Source organism: Oncorhynchus keta, unplaced genomic scaffold (assembly GCF_023373465.1).
Source record: "Oncorhynchus keta strain PuntledgeMale-10-30-2019 unplaced genomic scaffold, Oket_V2 Un_contig_3469_pilon_pilon, whole genome shotgun sequence".
Lineage (NCBI taxonomy): Eukaryota > Metazoa > Chordata > Actinopteri > Salmoniformes > Salmonidae > Oncorhynchus > Oncorhynchus keta.
Window position 1 is genome coordinate 1 of NW_026287272.1, and position 20,000 is coordinate 20,000.

A 20,000-nucleotide genomic window follows, 5' to 3' on the forward strand; every position below is an offset into this window, starting at 1 on the left:
GACCTGTTGGGAAAATTATGATTAAATGGCTGAACAAATCATTTTAAAAATGGAACTGTAACTAAGTAAAACTTATACTCTGGATTCTGTTAAATCAATGAAAGAAATAGCGTCATGATCTGTATATAAACTGTTGCTCGTGATTAAGTGGGGAGCGCGCTCGGGAAATATATTATATTACCTATTATTGAGGACTGGTCTGTGTCCCGACCCTAACCCCTCTGTTCTGCTCAGCTAGGAGACACATGGCGTGCCGTGGTTACAGATGGAGCCCTGGTGCAGGGAGGTGTCACGGCCCACAGCAGTGTGTTTTGACCCTCCTCCCGGGCCATCTACATCCACGGAGGGTACAAGGCCTTCAGCGCTAACAAGTACGGCTGTCTGGAGACCTGTACAAGTACGGCGTGGACCGCAGCCGATGGTGAGTAGAGCCTGGGTGTAGAGCCTGGAGTCCGCTAGAGCCTGGAGGGCAGAGCAGAAATGAGAGCCTGGAGTGTAGAGCCTGGAGACTGGAGACCTGGAGAGTAGAGCAGAGTAGAGCCTGGATGGTAGAGCCTGGATGGTAGAGCAGAGGAGAGCCTGGAGGGTAGAGCCTGGATGGTAGAGCAGAGGAGAGCCTGGAGGGTAGAGCCTGGAGACGAGAGCAGAGTAGAGCCTGGAGGGCAGACCCTGGAGGGTAGAGCAGAGTAGAGCCTGGAGGGTAGAGCAGAGTAGAGCCTGGAGGGTAGAGCCTGGAGAGTAGAGCAGAGGGAATAGGGAATAGGGCACTACTTTAGACCAGGTCCCATAGGGAATAGGGCACTACTGTAGACCAGGGCCCATAGGGAATAGGGCACTACTGTAGACCAGGACCCATAGGGAATAGGGCACTACTGTAGACCCAGGGCCCATAGGAATAGGGCACTACTGTAGACCAGGACTGTGGGAATAGGGCACTACTTTAGACCAGGACCCATAGGGAATAGGGCACTACTTTAGACCAGGACCCATAGGGAATAGGGCACTACTGTAGACCAGGACCCATAGGGAATAGGGCACTACTTTAGACCAGGACCCATAGGGAATAGGGCACTACTTTAGACCAGGACCCAAAGGGAATAGGGCACTACTTTAGACCAGAACCGATAGGGAATAGGGCACTACTTTAGACCAGGACCCAAAGGGAATAGGGCACTACTTTAGACCAGGACCCAAAGGGAATAGGGCACTACTTTAGACCAGGACCCATAGGGAATAGGGCACTCTTTAGACCAGGACCCATAGGGAATAGGGCCCCGACTTTAGACCAGGACCCATAGGGAATAGGGCACGACTTTAGACCAGGACCCATAGGGAATAGGGCACTACTGTAGACCAGGACCCATAGGGAATAGGGCACTACTTTAGACCAGGACCCAGGGAAATAGGGCACTACTGTAGACCAGGACCCATAGGAAATAGGGCACTACTTTAGACCAGGACCCATAGGAAATAGGGCACTACTGTAGACCAGGACCCATAGGAAATAGGGCACTACTTTAGACCAGGACCCATAGGGAATAGGGCACTACTTTAGACCAGGACCCATAGGAAATAGGGCACTACTTTAGACCAGGACCCATAGGGAATAGGGCACTACTTTAGACCAGGACCCATAGGGAATAGGGCACTACTTTAAACCAGGACCTATAGGGAATAGGGCACTACTTTAGACCAGGACCCATAGGAAATAGGGCACTACTGCTAGACCAGGACCCATAGAATAGGGCACTACTTTAGACCAGGACCCATAGGGAATAGGGCACTACTGTAGACCAGGACCCATAGGGAATAGGGCACTACTTTAGACCAGGACCCATAGGGAATAGGGCACTACTTTAGACTAGGACCCATAGGGAATAGGGCACTACTGTAGACCAGGACCCATAGGGAATAGGGCTACTTTAGACCAGGACCCATAGGGAATAGGGCACTACTTTAGACTAGGACCCATAGGAATAGGGCACTACTTTAGACCAGGACCCATAGGAAATAGGTCACTACTTTAACCAGGACCCATAGGGAATAGGGGCTCTATTTTAGACCAGAACCCATAGGGAATAGGGCACTACTTTAGACCAGGACCCATAGGGAATAGAGGCACTACTTTAGACCAGGACCCATAGGGAATAGGGCACTACTTTAGACCAGGACCCATAGGGAATAGGGCACTACTTTAGACCAGGACCCGTAGGAAATAGGGCACTACTTTAGACCAGGGCCCATAGGGAATAGGGCACTACTGTAAACCAGGACCCATAGGAAATAGGGCACTACTTTAGACCAGGACCAATAGGGAATAGGGCACTACTTTAGACCAGGACCCATAGGGAATAGGGCACTACTTTAGACCAGGACCCATAGGAAATAGGGCACTACTTTAGACCAGGACCCATAGGGAATAGGGCACTACTTTAGACCAGGACCCATAGGGAATAGGGCACTACTTTAGACCAGGACCCATAGGAAGTAGGGCACTACTTTAGACCAGGACCCATAGGGAATAGGGCACTATTTTAGACCAGGACCCATAGGGAATAGGGCACTACTTTAGACCAGGACCCATAGGGAATAGGGCACTACTTTTTAGACCAGGACCCATAGGGAATAGGGCACTACTTTAGACCAGGACCCATAGGGAATAGGGCACTACTTTAGACCAGGACCCATAGGAAATAGGGCACTACTGTAGACCAGGACCCATAGAAATAGGGCACTACTTTAGACCAGGACCCATAGGGAAATAGGGCACTACTTTAGACCAGGACCCATAGGAAATAGGGCACTACTTTAGACCAGGACCCATAGGGAATAGCACTACTTTAGACCAGGCCCCATAGGAAATAGGGCACTACTTTAGACCAGGACCCATAGGGAGCCGGGGGCACTACTTTAGACCAGGACCCATAGGGAATAGGGCACTACTTTAAACCAGGACCTATAGGGAATAGGGCACTACTTTAGACCAGGACCCATAGGAAATAGGGCACTACTTTAGACCAGGACCCATAGGGAATAGGGCACTACTTTAGACCAGGACCCATAGGGAATAGGGCACTACTGTAGACCAGGACCCATAGGGAATAGGGCACTACTTTAGACCAGGACCCATAGGGAATAGGGCACTACTTTAGACTAGGACCCATAGGGGGAATAGGGCACTACTGTAGACCAGGACCCATGGGAATAGGGCACTACTTTAGACCAGGACCCATAGGGAATAGGGCACTACTTTAGACTAGGACCCATAGGGAATAGGGCACTACTTTAGACCAGGACCAATAGGGAATAGGGCACTACTTTAGACCAGGACCCATAGGGAATAGGGCACTACTTTAGACCAGGACCCATAGGAAATAGGGCACTACTTTAGACCAGGACCCATAGGGAATAGGGCACTACTTTTAGACCAGGACCCATAGGGAATAGGGCACTACTTTAGACCAGGACCCATAGGAAATAGGGCACTACTTTAGACCAGGACCCATAGGGAATAGGGCACTATTTTAGACCAGGACCCATAGGGAATAGGGCACTACTTTAGACCAGGACCCATAGGGAATAGGGCACTACTTTAGACCAGGACCCATAGGGAATAGGGCACTACTTTAGACCAGGACCCATAGGGAATAGGGCACTACTTTAGACCAGGACCCATAGGGAATAGGGCACTACTGTAGACCAGGACCCATAGGGAATAGGGCACTACTTAGACCAGGACCCATAGGGGACTACTGTAGACCAGGACCCATAGGGAATAGGGCACTACTTTTAGACCAGGACCCATAGGGAATAGGGCACTACTTTAGACCAGGACCCATAGGGAATAGGCACTACTTTAGACCAGGACCCATAGGGAATAGGGCACTACTGTAGACCAGGACCCATAGGGAATAGGGGCACTACTTTAGACCAGGACCCATAGGGAATAGGGCACTACTCTAGACCAGGACCCATAGGGAATAGGGCACTACTTTAGACCAGGACCCATAGGGAATAGGGCACTACTGTAGACCAGGACCCATAGGGAATAGGGCACTACTTTAGACCAGGACCCATAGGGAATAGGGCACTACTGTAGACCAGGACCCTAGGGAATAGGGCTCTACTGTAGACCAGGACCCATAGGGAATAGGGCACTACTTTTTAGACCAGGACCCATAGGGCATAGGGCACTACTTTAGACCAGGACCCATAGGGAATAGGGCTCTACTGTAGACCAGGACCCATAGGGAATAGGGCACTACTGTAGACCAGGACCCATAGGGAATAGGGCACTACTTTAGACCAGGACCCATAGGGAATAGGGCACTACTGTAGACCAGGACCCATAGGGAATAGGGCACTACTTTAGACCAGGACCCATAGGGCATAGGGCACTACTTTAGACCAGGACCCATAGGGAATAGGGCACTACTGTAGACCAGGACCCATAGGGAATAGGGCACTACTTTAGACCAGGACCCATAGGGAATAGGGCACTACTGTAGACCAGGACCCATAGGGAATAGGGCACTACTTTAGACCAGGACCCATAGGGCATAGGGCACTACTGTAGACCAGGACCCATAGGGCATAGGGCACTACTTTAGACCAGGACCCATAGGGAATAGGGCACTACTGTAGACCAGGACCCATAGGGAATAGGGCACTACTGTAGACCAGGACCCATAGGGCATAGGGCACTACTTTAGACCAGGACCCATAGGGAATAGGGCACTACTGTAGACCAGGACCCATAGGGAATAGGGCACTACTGTAGACCAGGACCCATAGGGAATAGGGCACTACTGTAGACCAGGACCCATAGGGAATAGGGCACTACTTTAGACCAGGACCCATAGGGAATAGGGCACTACTGTAGACCAGGACCCATAGGGAATAGGGCACTACTTTAGACCAGGACCCATAGGGAATAGGGCACTACTGTAGACCAGGACCCATAGGGAATAGGGCACTACTGTAGACCAGGACCCATAGGGAATAGGGCACTACTGTAGACCAGGACCCATAGGGAATAGGGCACTACTGTAGACCAGGACCCATAGGGAATAGGGCACTACTTAGACCAGGACCCCGCATAGGGAATAGGGCACTACTTTAGACCAGGACCCATAGGGAATAGGGCACTACTGTAGACCAGGACCCATAGGGAATAGGGCACTACTTTTAGACCAGGACCCATAGGGAATAGGGCACTACTTTAGACCAGGACCCATAGGGGAATAGGGCACTACTTTAGACCAGGACCCATAGGGAATAGGGCACTACTTTAGACCAGGACCCATAGGGAATAGGGCACTACTGTAGACCAGGACCCATAGGGAATAGGGCACTACTGTAGACCAGGACCCATAGGGAATAGGGCACTACTGTAGACCAGGACCCATAGGGAATAGGGCACTACTTTTTAGACCAGGACCCATAGGGAATAGGGCACTACTGTAGACCAGGACCCATAGGGAATAGGGCACTACTTTAGACCAGGACCCATAGGGGAATAGGGCACTACTTTAGACCAGGACCCATAGGGAATAGGGCACTACTTTAGACCAGGACCCATAGGGAATAGGGCACTACTTTAGACCAGGACCCATAGGGAATAGGGCACTACTGTAGACCAGGACCCATAGGGAATAGGGCACTACTTTAGACCAGGACCCATAGGGAATAGGGCACTACTTTAGACCAGGACCCATAGGGAATAGGGCACTACTGTAGACCAGGACCCATAGGGAATAGGGCACTACTGTAGACCAGGACCCATAGGAAATAGGGCACTACTGTAGACCAGGACCCATAGGGAATAGGGCACTACTGTAGACCAGGACCCATAGGGAATAGGGCACTACTGTAGACCAGGACCCATAGGGAATAGGGCACTACTTTAGACCAGGACCCATAGGGAATAGGGCACTACTTTAGACCAGGACCCATAGGGAATAGGGCACTACTTTAGACCAGGACCCATAGGGAATAGGGCACTACTTTAGACCAGGACCCATAGGGAATAGGGCACTACTTTAGACCAGGACCCATAGGGAATAGGGCACTACTTTAGACCAGGACCCATAGGGAATAGGGCACTACTTTAGACCAGGACCCATAGGGAATAGGGCACTACTCTAGACCAGGACCCATAGGGAATAGGGCACTACTGTAGACCAGGACCCATAGGGAATAGGGCACTACTCTAGACCAGGACCCATAGGGAATAGGGCACTACTGTAGACCAGGACCCATAGGGAATAGGGCACTACTCTAGACCAGGACCCATAGGGAATAGGGCACTACTCTAGACCAGGACCCATAGGGAATAGGGCACTACTGTAGACCAGGACCCATAGGGAATAGGGCACTACTTTAGACCAGGACCCATAGGGAATAGGGCTCTACTGTAGACCAGGACCCATAGGGAATAGGGCACTACTGTAGACCAGGACCCATAGGGAATAGGGCACTACTCTAGACCAGGACCCATAGGGAATAGGGCACTACTTTAGACCAGGACCCATAGGGAATAGGGCACTACTTTAGACCAGGACCCATAGGGAATAGGGCACTACTGTAGACCAGGACCCATAGGGAATAGGGCACTACTTTAGACCAGGACCCATAGGGAATAGGGCACTACTTTAGACCAGGACCCATAGGGAATAGGGCACTACTGTAGACCAGGACCCATAGGGAATAGGGCACTACTGTAGACCAGGACCCATGGGAATAGGGCTCTACTGTAGACCAGGAGGGAATAGGGCACTACTGTAGACCAGGACCCATAGGGAATAGGGCACTACTTTAGACCAGGACCCATAGGGAATAGGGCACTACTTTAGACCAGGACCCATAGGGAATAGGGCACTACTGTAGACCAGGACCCATAGGGAATAGGGCACTACTTTAGACCAGGACCCATAGGGAATAGGGCACTACTTTAGACCAGGACCCATAGGGAATAGGGCACTACTTTAGACCAGGACCCATAGGAAATAGGGCACTACTTTAGACCAGGACCCATAGGGAATAGGGCACTACTTTAGACCAGGACCCATAGGGAATAGGGCACTACTTTAGACCAGGACCCATAGGGAATAGGGCACTACTTTAGACCAGGACCCATAGGGAATAGGGCACTACTTTAGACCAGGACCATAGGGGAATAGGGCACTACTGTAGACCAGGACCCATAGGGAATAGGGCACTACTTTAGACCAGGACCCATAGGGAATAGGGCACTACTTTAGACCAGGACCCATAGGGACTAGGGCACTACTGTAGACCAGGACCCATAGGGAATAGGGCACTACTTTAAACCAGGACCCATAGGGAATAGGGCACTACTGTAGACCAGGACCCATAGGGAATAGGGCACTACTGTAGACCAGGACCCATAGGGAATAGGGCACTACTGTAGACCAGGACCCATAGGGAATAGGGCACTACTTTAGACCAGGACCCATAGGGAATAGGGCACTACTTTAAACCAGGACCCATAGGGAATAGGGCACTACTGTAGACCAGGACCCATAGGGAATAGGGCACTACTTTAGACCAGGACCCATAGGGAATAGGGCACTACTGTAGACCAGGACCCATAGGGAATAGGGCACTACTTTAGACCAGGACCCATAGGGAATAGGGCACTACTTTAGACCAGGACCCATAGGGAATAGGGCACTACTGTAGACCAGGACCCATAGGGAATAGGGCACTACTTTAGACCAGGACCCATAGGGAATAGGGCACTACTTTAGACCAGGACCCATAGGGAATAGGGCACTATTTTAGACCAGGACCCATAGGGAATAGGGCACTACTCTAGACCAGGACCCATAGGGCATAGGGCTCTACTGTAGACCAGGACCCATAGGGAATAGGGCACTACTTTAGACCAGGACCCATAGGGAATAGGGCACTACTTTAGACCAGGACCCATAGGGAATAGGGCACTATTTTAGACCAGGACCCATAGGGAATAGGGCACTACTTTAGACCAGGACCCATAGGGAATAGGGCACTACTTTAGACCAGGACCCATAGGGAATAGGGCACTACTGTAGACCAGGACCCATAGGGAATAGGGCACTACTGTAGACCAGGACCCATAGGGAATAGGGCACTACTGTAGACCAGGACCCATAGGGAATAGGGCACTACTTTAGACCAGGACCCATAGGGGAATAGGGCACTACTGTAGACCAGGACCCATAGGGCACTACTTTAAACCAGGACCCATAGGGAATAGGGCACTACTGTAGACCAGGACCCATAGGGAATAGGGCACTACTTTAGACCAGGACCCATAGGGAATAGGGCACTACTTTAGACCAGGACCCATAGGGAATAGGGCACTACTGTAGACCAGGACCCATAGGGAATAGGGCACTACTTTAGACCAGGACCCATAGGGAATAGGGCACTACTTTAAACCAGGACCCATAGGGAATAGGGCACTACTGTAGACCAGGACCCATAGGGAATAGGGCACTACTTTAAACCAGGACCCATAGGGAATAGGGCACTACTGTAGACCAGGACCCATAGGGAATAGGGCACTACTTTAGACCAGGACCCATAGGGAATAGGGCACTACTGTAGACCAGGACCCATAATGAATAGGGCACTACTTTAAACCAGGACCCATAGGGAATAGGGCAGTACTTTAGACCAGAACCCATAGGAAATAGGGCACTACTTTAGACCAGGACCCATAGGGAATAGGGCACTACTTTAGACCAGGACCCATAGGAAATAGGGCACTACTTTAGACCACTACTGATTTGTTTGTGTCCTGCTGATGTTCTCCAGGACGGTTCTAAAGGACAGCGGGTTCTTCCGGTACCTCCACACGGCGGTCATCGTTAGCGGAACCATGCTGGTGTTTGGAGGAAACACTCACAACGACACGTCCATGAGCCACGGAGCCAAGTGCTTCTCCTCCGACTTCATGGCCTATGACCTGGGTACGTGACTGCCTTACGACAGCCTTATGACTGCTTATAACATTCTTATGACACTCATAAACATTCATAGATACTTCATTTGTTTGGGTAGAACAGCATCATTACCACTCATAAACATTCATAACAACACCTATATTTTATGTCAGTTTAAAGTTAGTTAGTTCATTAAAAGAACAGCAGAGACTGATCTCTTGAAAGGAGCTAAGATGGCTGCCGGACCAAATGGCACCCTATTCCCTATATAACACACTACTTTTGACCAGAGCCTTATGGGTAGTGCATAGAATAGCACACAAGTCTCGTATTTTTATAGGTATTTATTTTGACTCCACATCGTTGTGCAGCGCCGTAAACAAGCCATTTCAGGGTAAGTTTACACCCATTGTATTCGGCACACGTTACAAATACAATTTGACTTAAATTACGGTTGATCCTCTTCCCCTCCCCTCCGTTGCGTAGGGAGGAGATCAGGCCCAGGGCTGTGAGCTTTGTAATGAGCTAATAGGACACTATGGTATTGAAGGTCGTGCTGTAGTCGATGAACAGCGTCCTCACGCAAAGCATTCCTTTTGTCCAGGTGGGTGAGGGCAGTGGTGCCATGGCGATTGCGTCGTCCGTGGATCTGTCAAGGCGGTAGGCGGGTGGAGAGGGTGGAGTGTGTCGGAGGGAGGTGATGTGGTCTTTGACTAGCCTCTTGAAGCACTTGATGATGAAGGAAGTGAGTGTTACTGGTCAGTAGTCATTTCAGTTCAGTTTCTTTCCCTTTCACGGGCAGGGGACGATGGTGGACCTCCTGAAGCAGGTGGGGACAACGGCCTGGGCTATAGGGTGAGATTGAGAATGTCAGAACACAACAGCCAGCTGGTCTGCACATGCTCTGAGGGCAAAGCTAGGAATGCCGTCTGGGGACGGCAGCATTGTGAGGGTATAAATGACTTTCAGACGTCCTCAGTGGAGACTGAGAGTGTTGCCAACGTTGTCTCCTCAGCAGATCAGGGTCATTGTGTTGTCTCCTCAGCAGATCAGGGTCATTGTGTTGTCTCCTCTGCAGATCAGGGTCATTGTGTTGTCTCCTCAGCAGATCAGGGTCATTGTGTTGTCTCCTCAGCAGATCAGAGTCATTGTGTTGTCTCCTCAGCAGATCAGAGTCATTGTGTTGTCTCCTCAGCAGATCAGAGTCATTGTGTTGTCTCCTCAGCAGATCAGAGTCATTGTGTTGTCTCCTCAGCAGATCAGAGTCATTGTGTTGTCTCCTCAGCAGATCAGGGTCATTGTGTTGTCTCCTCTGCAGATCAGAGTCATTGTGTTGTCTCCTCAGCAGATCAGAGTCATTGTGTTGTCTCCTCAGCAGATCAGGGTCATTGTGTTGTCTCCTCTGCAGATCAGGGTCATTGTGTTGTCTCCTCAGCAGATCAGAGTCATTGTGTTGTCTCCTCTGCAGATCAGGGTCATTGTGTTGTCTCCTCAGCAGATCAGGGTCATTGTGTTGTCTCCTCAGCAGATCAGGGTCATTGTGTTGTCTCCTCAGCAGATCAGGGTCATTGTGTTGTCTCCTCTGCAGATCAGGGTCATTGTGTTGTCTCCTCAGCAGATCAGGGTCATTGTGTTGTCTCCTCAGCAGATCAGAGTCATTGTGTTGTCTCCTCAGCAGATCAGAGTCATTGTGTTGTCTCCTCAGCAGATCAGAGTCATTGTGTTGTCTCCTCAGCAGATCAGAGTCATTGTGTTGTCTCCTCAGCAGATCAGAGTCATTGTGTTGTCTCCTCAGCAGATCAGGGTCATTGTGTTGTCTCCTCTGCAGATCAGGGTCATTGTGTTGTCTCCTCAGCAGATCAGAGTCATTGTGTTGTCTCCTCTGCAGATCAGGTCATTGTGTTGTCTCCTCAGCAGATCAGGGTCATTGTGTTGTCTCCTCAGCAGATCAGGGTCATTGTGTTGTCTCTCAGCAGATCAGGGTCATTGTGTTGTCTCCTCAGCAGATCAGGGTCATTGTGTTGTCTCCTCAGCAGATCAGGGTCATTGTGTTGTCTCCTCAGCAGATCAGAGTCATTGTGTTGTCTCCTCAGCAGATCAGGGTCATTGTGTTGTCTCCTCAGCAGATCGGGGTCATTGTGTTGTCTCCTCAGCAGATCAGAGTCATTGTGTTGTCTCCTCAGCAGATCAGGGTCATTGTGTTGTCTCCTCAGCAGATCAGGGTCATTGTGTTGTCTCCTCAGCAGATCAGAGTCATTGTGTTGTCTCCTCAGCAGATCAGGGTCATTGTGTTGTCTCCTCAGCAGATCAGGGTCATTGTGTTGTCTCCTCAGCAGATCAGGGTCATTGTGTTGTCTCCTCAGCAGATCAGGGTCATTGTGTTGTCTCCTCAGCAGATCAGAGTCATTGTGTTGTCTCCTCAGCAGATCAGGGTCATTGTGTTGTCTCCTCAGCAGATCAGGGTCATTGTGTTGTCTCCTCAGCAGATCAGAGTCATTGTGTTGTCTCCTCAGCAGATCAGGGTCATTGTGTTGTCTCCTCTGCAGATCAGGGTCATTGTGTTGTCTCCTCTGCAGATCAGGGTCATTGTGTTGTCTCCTCAGCAGATCAGGGTCATTGTGTTGTCTCCTCAGCAGATCAGGGTCATTGTGTTGTCTCCTCAGCAGATCAGGGTCATTGTGTTGTCTCCTCAGCAGATCAGGGTCATTGTGTTGTCTCCTCAGCAGATCAGGGTCATTGTGTTGTCTCCTCAGCAGATCAGGGTCATTGTGTTGTCTCCTCAGCAGATCAGGGTCATTGTGTTGTCTCCTCAGCAGATCGGGTCATTGTGTTGTCTCCTCAGCAGATCAGAGTCATTGTGTTGTCTCCTCAGCAGATCAGGGTCATTGTGTTGTCTCCTCAGCAGATCAGGGTCATTGTGTTCGATTCTTGAGAAAAAAATGTCTTTAATTTAGCCGGTATGGCGGCGTTGGTGATGTGGCTGGCTTTCCTTTTTGTAATCTGCGATCATTAGAGCCTTGTGTCCAACCCTGAGTTAGACAGTCGCTGTGTTGATAAAAGTTTGGGAGCATGGTTCTCAAATTACTTTTGTTAAAGTCCCCGCAACAATGAACACAACCTCTGGGAATGTGGTCCCCATGTTGTTCAGGGTCGAGCGAAGATCTTTGAGAGCTTTTTTTGCTGTCGGCTTTGGGGTGGGATGTACACAGCTGTGGAGATAATCAAGGAGAACCCTCTCGGAAGAATGGGTTCTCAATGTAGTGTAATTACGGCAGCGACTGACTGACTTGCTCTGAGGACTAATGGTTCCTTCTTAACGAGCTGAAGTCATTCGAAAATACGATTAAAGGCCTGTTTATTGTAACGGACGATTTAAGACTGTTTCTTCTCCTGACGTTAGTTCAGAACTGATCGTCAATCTGCTGTTAGCAGTCAGGACCACCAGAGGGAGTGGTGTACCCACAACAGAGAGACATTATCCTACCTACCTATATAATACATTATCCTACCTCTACTACCACAGAGGGAGTGGTGTACCCACAACAGAGAGACATTATCATACCTACCTATATATATAATACATTATCCTACCTATATATATAATACATTATCCTACCTACCTATATATATAATACATTATCCTACCTATATATATAATACATTATCCTACCTCTACTACCACCAGAGGGAGTGGTGTACCCACAACAGAGAGACATTATCCTACCTACCTATATATATAATACATTATCCTACCTATATATATACATTATCCTACCTCTACTACCACAGAGGGAGTGGTGTACCCACATTAGAGAGACATTATCCTACCTACCTATATATATAATACATTATCCTACCTCTACTACCACAGAGGGAGTGGTGTACCCACAACAGAGAGACATTATCCTACCTACCTATATATATAATACATTATCCTACCTCTACTACCACAGAGGGAGTGGTGTACCCACAACAGTATCATCAATACATTATCCTACATCTACTACCACAGAGGGTAGCAACATCAATACATTATCCTAAATCTACTACCACAGAGGGTAGCTACATCAATACATTATCCTACATCTACTACCACAGAGGGTAGCTACATCAATACATTATCCTACATCTACTACCGCAGAGGGTAGCTACATCAATACATTATCCTACATCTACTACCACAGAGGGTAGCTACATCAATACATTCTGCTACTACCACAGATGGTAGCTACATCAATACATTATCCTACATCTACTACCACAGAGGGTAGCTACATCAATACATTATCCTACCTCTACTACCACAGAGGGTAGCTACATCAATACATTATCCTACATCTACTACCACAGAGGGTAGCTACATCAATACATTATCCTACCTCTACTACCACAGAGGGTAGCTACATCAATACATTATCCTACATCTACTACCGCAGAGGGTAGCTACATCAATACATTCTGCTACTACCTCTACTACCATAGAGGGTAGCTACATCAATACATTATCCTACATCTACTACCGCAGAGGGTAGCTACATCAATACATTCTGCTACTACCACAGAGGGTAGCTACATCAATACATTCTGCTACTACCTCTACTACCACAGAGGGTAGCTACATCAATACATTCTGCTACTTTAGTTTTCCCTGTCTGTTTTCTCTTTCTTTTCTAGAATGTTCTCATTGTCCAGATTTAGCAACAGATAAAAATGTGTAACTCGTCCCCTCTCCTCTTCAGCATGTGATGAGTGGTCAGTGCTGTCCAGACCAGACCTCCACCATGATGTCAACCGCCGGACACACAGCCATCTACAGTGACAGGTACGGAAACACCCTCTGATTGGTCAGGTACAGAGACACGTTCTATTGGGACAGAGGGACAGGTGTTGTACAGTAAACTGGGACAATTGTTGTACAGTAAACTGGGACAGGCAATGAACAGTAAACTGGTCCAGGCGAGGGACAGTAAACTGGGACAGGCGATGGACAGTAAACTGGGACAGGCGATGGACAGTAAACTGGGACAGGCAATGGACAGTAAACTGGGACAGGCGAGGGACAGTAAACTGGGACAGGCGATGGACAGTAAACTGGGACAGGCAATGGACAGTAAACTGGTCCAGGCGAGAGACAGTAAACTGGGACAGGCGAGGGACAGTAAACTGGTCCAGGCGAGGGACAGTAAACTGGGACAGGCAATGGACAGTAAACTGGTCCAGGCGAGGGACAGTAAACTGGTCCAGGCGATGGACAGTAAACTGGGACAGGCGATGGACAGTAAACTGGGACAGGCGATGGACAGTAAACTGGGACAGGCGATGGACAGTAAACTGGGAGAGGTGATGGACAGTAAACTGGGACAGGTGGGGACAGTAAACTGGGAGAGGCGATGGACAGTAAACTGGTCCAGGCGAGGGACAGTAAACTGGGACAGGTGGGGACAGTAAACTGGGAGAGGCGATGGACAGTAAACTGGTCCAGGCGAGGGACAGTAAACTGGTCCAGGCGAGGGACAGTAAACTGGGACAGGTGTGGACAGTAAACTGGGAGAGGTGATGGACAGTAAACTGGGACAGGTGGGGACAGTAAACTGGGAGAGGCGATGGACAGTAAACTGGTCCAGGCGAGGGACAGTAAACTGGGACAGGCGATGGACAGTAAACTGGGACAGGCGATGGACAGTAAACTGGGACAGGCGATGGACAGTAAACTGGGACAGGCGATGGACAGTAAACTGGGACAGGCGATGGACAGTAAACTGGGACAATCTTTGTACAGTAAACTGGGACATCCTCCTCCTCAGATTAGGCAGGACATCAACCTGTCCCCTCTCATCCTCCTCAGATTAGGCAGGACATCATCCTGTCCCCTCTCATTCCCCTCCTCAGATCAGCCGGGGGTGACTGCCCCCCCCCACCTCCAGGGCTGGTGACTGTGACCTCTGTCAGGGGACTGTCAGGAAGACATCACACAGGAAGTAGGACATATAGAGGATTTCGAATAACATTTGATTGGTCGCGTACACAGTTAGCAGGTGTTATGTTGGGTGCAGCGAAACGCTAATGTTCCTAGTTGATGGGGGCCTGCTGTCTCTGCTGTCTCCTGTAGTCCACGATCGGCCCCTTAGTTTTGTTGAGTAAGAGGTTATTTTCCTGGCACCACTCTGCCAGGGCACATTCTCCCTGTCTCGTCGTTGTTTGTAATCAGGCCTACAACTGATGTGTCGTCAGCAAAGTTGATGATTGAGTTGGAGGCGTGCGTGGCCACGCAGTCGTGGGTGAACAGGGAGTACAGGAGGAGGCTGAGCACGCACCCCTGAGGGGCCCCAGTGTTGTTGTTTTTCTTCATTCTTTCTAATGTGTGAAGTGATTATCTTTTTGTTTTCTCATGATTTGGTTCGGTCTAATTGTGTTGCTGTCCTGGGGCTCTGTGGGATCTGTTTGTGTTTGTGGACAGAGCCCCAGGACCAGCTTGCTTAAGGGACTCTTCTCCAGGTTCATCTCTGTAGGTGATGGCTTTGTTATGGAAGGTTTGGGAATCGCTTCCTTTTAGGTGGTTGTAGAATTTAATGGCTCTTTTCTGGATTTTGATAATTAGTGGGTATCAGCCTAATTCTGCTCTGCATGCATTATTTGGTGTTCTACGTTGTACACGGAGGATATTTTTGCAGAAATCTGTATGCAGAGTCTCAATTTGGTGTTTGTCTCATTTAGTGAATTCTTGGTTGGTGAGCGGACCTCAGACCTCACAACCATAAAGGGCAATGGGCTCTATGACTGATTCAAGTATTTTTAGCCAGATCCTAATTGGGATGTCGAATTTTATGTTCCTTTTGATGGTGTAGAATGTCCTTCTTGTCTTCTCTCAGATCGTTCACAGCTTTGTGGAAGTTACCTGTGGCGCTGATGTTTAGGCCAAGATATGTATCGTTGTTTTGTGTGCTCGAGGGCAACGGTGTCGAGATGGAATTTGTATTTGTGGTCCTGGCGTCTGGACCTTTTTTGGAACACCATTATTTTGGTCTTACTGAGATTTACTGTCAGGGCCCAGGTCTGGCAGAATCTGTGCAGAATATCTAGGTGATGCTGTAGGCCCTCCTTGGTTGGTGACAGACGTACCAGATCATCAGCAAACAGTAGACATTTGACTTCAGATTCTAGTAGGGTGAGGCCGGGTGCTGCGGACTGCTGCTAAATGGCATATATATATTTTTTTATATTCTAGTGCCCTCGCCAGTTAGTTGATATATATGTTGAAGAGGGTGGGGCTCAAGCTGCATCCCTGTCTTACTCCACAGCCCTCTCGCACGCTCTCTCTCTTTCTCTCTCTCACTCTTCTTTTTCCCCTCTCTCTCTTTCTCTCTCTCACTCTCCTTTTTCCCCTCTCTCCTCCAGTGTAATGTACGTGTTCGGGGGATTTAACAGTCTCCTGCTGAGTGACATTCTGATGTATACGCCAGCCAGCTGCTCCAGCGCTCCCAGCGCTGCCGTCTGTGCAGCAACCTGGCTGGGAGTTCACTGCCTCTGGAATGCTACCTTAGGGACCTGCCTGCCTTGGGACTCGAACCCCGGATTCCTGGATGAGCAGACCGCCTTGGCCTCCTGTGGAACCAGAACATGTAGGTAACCTGTCTATCTAACGAACCTCTAACTTACCCCCACTTACCATCATACAGTTTACTACCTCCCTTATCAAGAGAAAATAAACCCTGCTCTTCCTGGTATTTTATTAAGGCCTTATAACCATAATGGCCCTATAGACCTTTTGAACTGCTGTTTGAGGTACTTCCGGTGTGTTTGGAAACAACTAGCTAACTTTGTCTAGTGGATTTAGCAACGACAAGGTGAGATGGTCTTTTCGACCGGGGGCGAATCTGTTTTTGCACATTTTAGTTGATAGATTTTCCAAAGCATTGCAGTGAGCTGAGAGTAACGGAGAGTAACGTTAGCATCAGGAGGTGGCGGTGCCAGGATAAGTTGTTTATGATGTTAACCATATATTTTAGTTAACGTCAGCTCGCTAGCTACATTTAAACGGGATCGACAGTCAACAAAATGTGTTTTAAAAAATAGCTTGGTCTGCCATAAAACAACAGGGTTCGCTACCTGGCTAGTAGTTAAGCAAATGAAGAGATTTCCGGTCCCAAAGAGAGAACTATGACAAAAACACAATTACCGCAAAATATGAAATGTTGTATCACTTGAAAATGATTCAGGAAACCTCGTGTGTCACAAGTCAAATTCAGTCGTTTTTTTCCCTTTTTTAATATTATTATTATTTTTCTTTCAGAAATGCCTTCTGGGACATGTGAACTTTATTTTGCCTTAATAACAAACTTGTAAATGCGAGTAAATTCCGGCCTAGTTTGTTTAGCCACAGAAAAAGTCAGCAACCTTCCCACTAGCCGTGATTGGCTGAGATAATGAGTGGGCTGGACATGCCAAGAGAGGAGTTCGGATACAATGTAGAAAATAAGAAAAATAAAGGAAAACCCTTGAATTAGTTCGAACTTTTTGACTGGTACATAGGCTCCGATTTGACACAGGAACAATACGTTTTAGTTCTCAATGATTCGGTTTGATTAGAGGAACGAATCGATCAGATTCGGTTTGATTAGAGGAACGAATCGATCAGATTCGGTTTGATTAGAGGAACGAATCGATCAGATTCGGTGAGATGCAATACCATTTGTCACATAAACACATTCGTCCCAAATTAAATCTGCTGCTGATGGAGCTCATGAGCTGTGAGCTGAAGTGTGTGTGTTGCATGTGTGTAAATGAGGTAACTGCCGAAATTAAAGGAACCGCCAACATAAAGTATCTTAATAGGGCGTTGAACCACTTCAATTCATTGATGCAACAACATTTTCTACAAAATCTACAAGAAATTCCATTATTTGGTGTTTTCTTTATGGTCTCAGGTGCCGTTCCAGAATCTTCCATAAAGGTTCAATTGGGTTGAATGACTGATGACTGAGATGATCCACATCATTTTCATGCTTCTCTTCTTCGACAAAGCAGTGCGAGTAGTAAAAGTGATTCCTTGTTATGAAATTATCAACTTGATCCTGTATATGAAAACATACCATGATATACAGTGCACTCAGAATGTATTCAGACCCCTTGACTTTTTCAAATGACTTATTCTAAAATGTATTAAATAGTTTCTCCCCCCTAATCAATCTACACATTATGACAAAGCAAACTCAGTACTCAAACTCTTTACTCAGTATTATGTTGAAGCAGCGATTACAACCTCGAGTCTTCTTGGGTATGACGCTATACGCAGCACACCTGTATTTGGGATATTGCCTGGAGTTGTTCCAAAATGATAATTGCAACATAATTATTTGCTTAGTTTTGACAGTGAAGGAGAGGACGCAGATGTCTGAGAAGTTGATATATATATATATATATATATATCATCTCCTTTGTCTTGATCACTTTGAGGGATAAGTTGTTATTCTGGCACCACACGGTCTCTGACCTCCTCTCTATAGGCTGTCTCGTCATTGTCGGTGATCAGGCCTACCACTGTTGTGTCATCAGCAAAATTAATGATGGTGTTTGAGTCGTGCCTGGCCGTGCAGTCATGGATGAACAGGGAGTAGAGGAGTGGACTGAGCACGCACCCTGGGGAGCTCCAGTGTTGAGGATCAGCATGGCAGATGTGTTGCTACCAACCCTCACCACCTGGGGGCGGCCCGTCCCAGGAAGTCCAGGATCCAGTTGCAGAGGGAGGTGTTTAGTCCCAGGATCCTTAGCTTAGTGATGAGCTTTGAGGGCACTATGGGGTTGAACGCTGAGCTGTAGTCAATGAATAGCATTCTCAGGTAGGTGTTCCTTTTGTCCAGGTGGGAAAGGGCAGTGTGGTGTGAATTGAGATTGCATCATCTGTGGATATGTTGGGGCGGTATGCGAGTTGGAGTGGGTCTAGGCCCTAGGGTTTCTGGGATAATGGTGTTGATGTGATCCATGTCCAGCCTTTCATATCACTTCATGACTGCTACGGGTCGGAAGTCATTTAGGCAGGTTACCTTCGTGTTCTTGGGACTGTGGTGGTCTGCTTGAAACATGTAGCTGTTACAGACTGGGTCTGGGAGAGATTGAAAATAGCAGTGAAGACACTTGCCTGTTGGTCAGAGTACAAGACCTGGTAATGGCCCTTCGGCCTTGTGAATGTTGACCTGTTTAAAGGCATCTCCAATCCAAAATTAAATCTAGAATTGGCTTCCTATTTCACAAACAAAGCATCCTTCACTCATACTGCCAAACATACCCTCGTAAACTGACCATCCTACCAATCTCGACTTCGGTGATGTCATCTATAAAATAGCCTCCAACACACTACTCAGCAAACTGGATGCAGTCTATCACTGTACCATCTGTTTTGTCACCAAAGCCCCATATACTATCCACCACTGCAACCTGTACACTCTCGTTGGCTGGCCCTCACTTCATACTCGTCGCCAAACCCACTGGCTCCATGTCATCTACAAGACCCTGCTAGGTAAAGTCCTCCCTTATCTCAGCTCGCTGGTCACCATAGCATCTCCCACCTGTAGCACACGCTCCAGCAGGTATATCTCTCTAGTCACCCCCAAAACCAATTCTTTCTTTGGCCGCCTCTCCTTCCAGTTCTCTGCTCCCAATGACTGGAACGAACTACAAAAATCTCTGAAGCTGGTAGCTCACATCTCCCTCACTAACTTTAAGCACCAGCTGTCAGAGCAGCTCACAAATCACTGCACCTGTACTTAGCCCATCTGTAAACAGCCCATCTATCTACCTACCTCATCCCCATACTGGTATTTATTTATTTATTTTGCTCCTTTGCACCCCAGTATCTCTACTTGCTCATTCATCTTCTGCACATCTACCATTCCAGTGTTTAATTGCTATATTGTATTTACTTTGCCACCATGGCCTTTTTGCCTTTACCTCCCTTCTCACCTCATTTGCTCACATTGTATATAGACTTGTTTCTACTGTATTATTGACTGTATGTTTGTTTTACTCCATGTGTAACTCTGTGTCGTTGTA

General features: G+C 48.1%; 1 pseudogene; it reads left to right on the forward strand.

Annotated features, from left to right (window-relative positions):
* The first annotated feature begins 234 nt into the window (after positions 1-234).
* Positions 235-20,000, forward strand: part of LOC118378857 (attractin-like) — a 34,994-nt pseudogene continuing 15,228 nt past the window's right edge.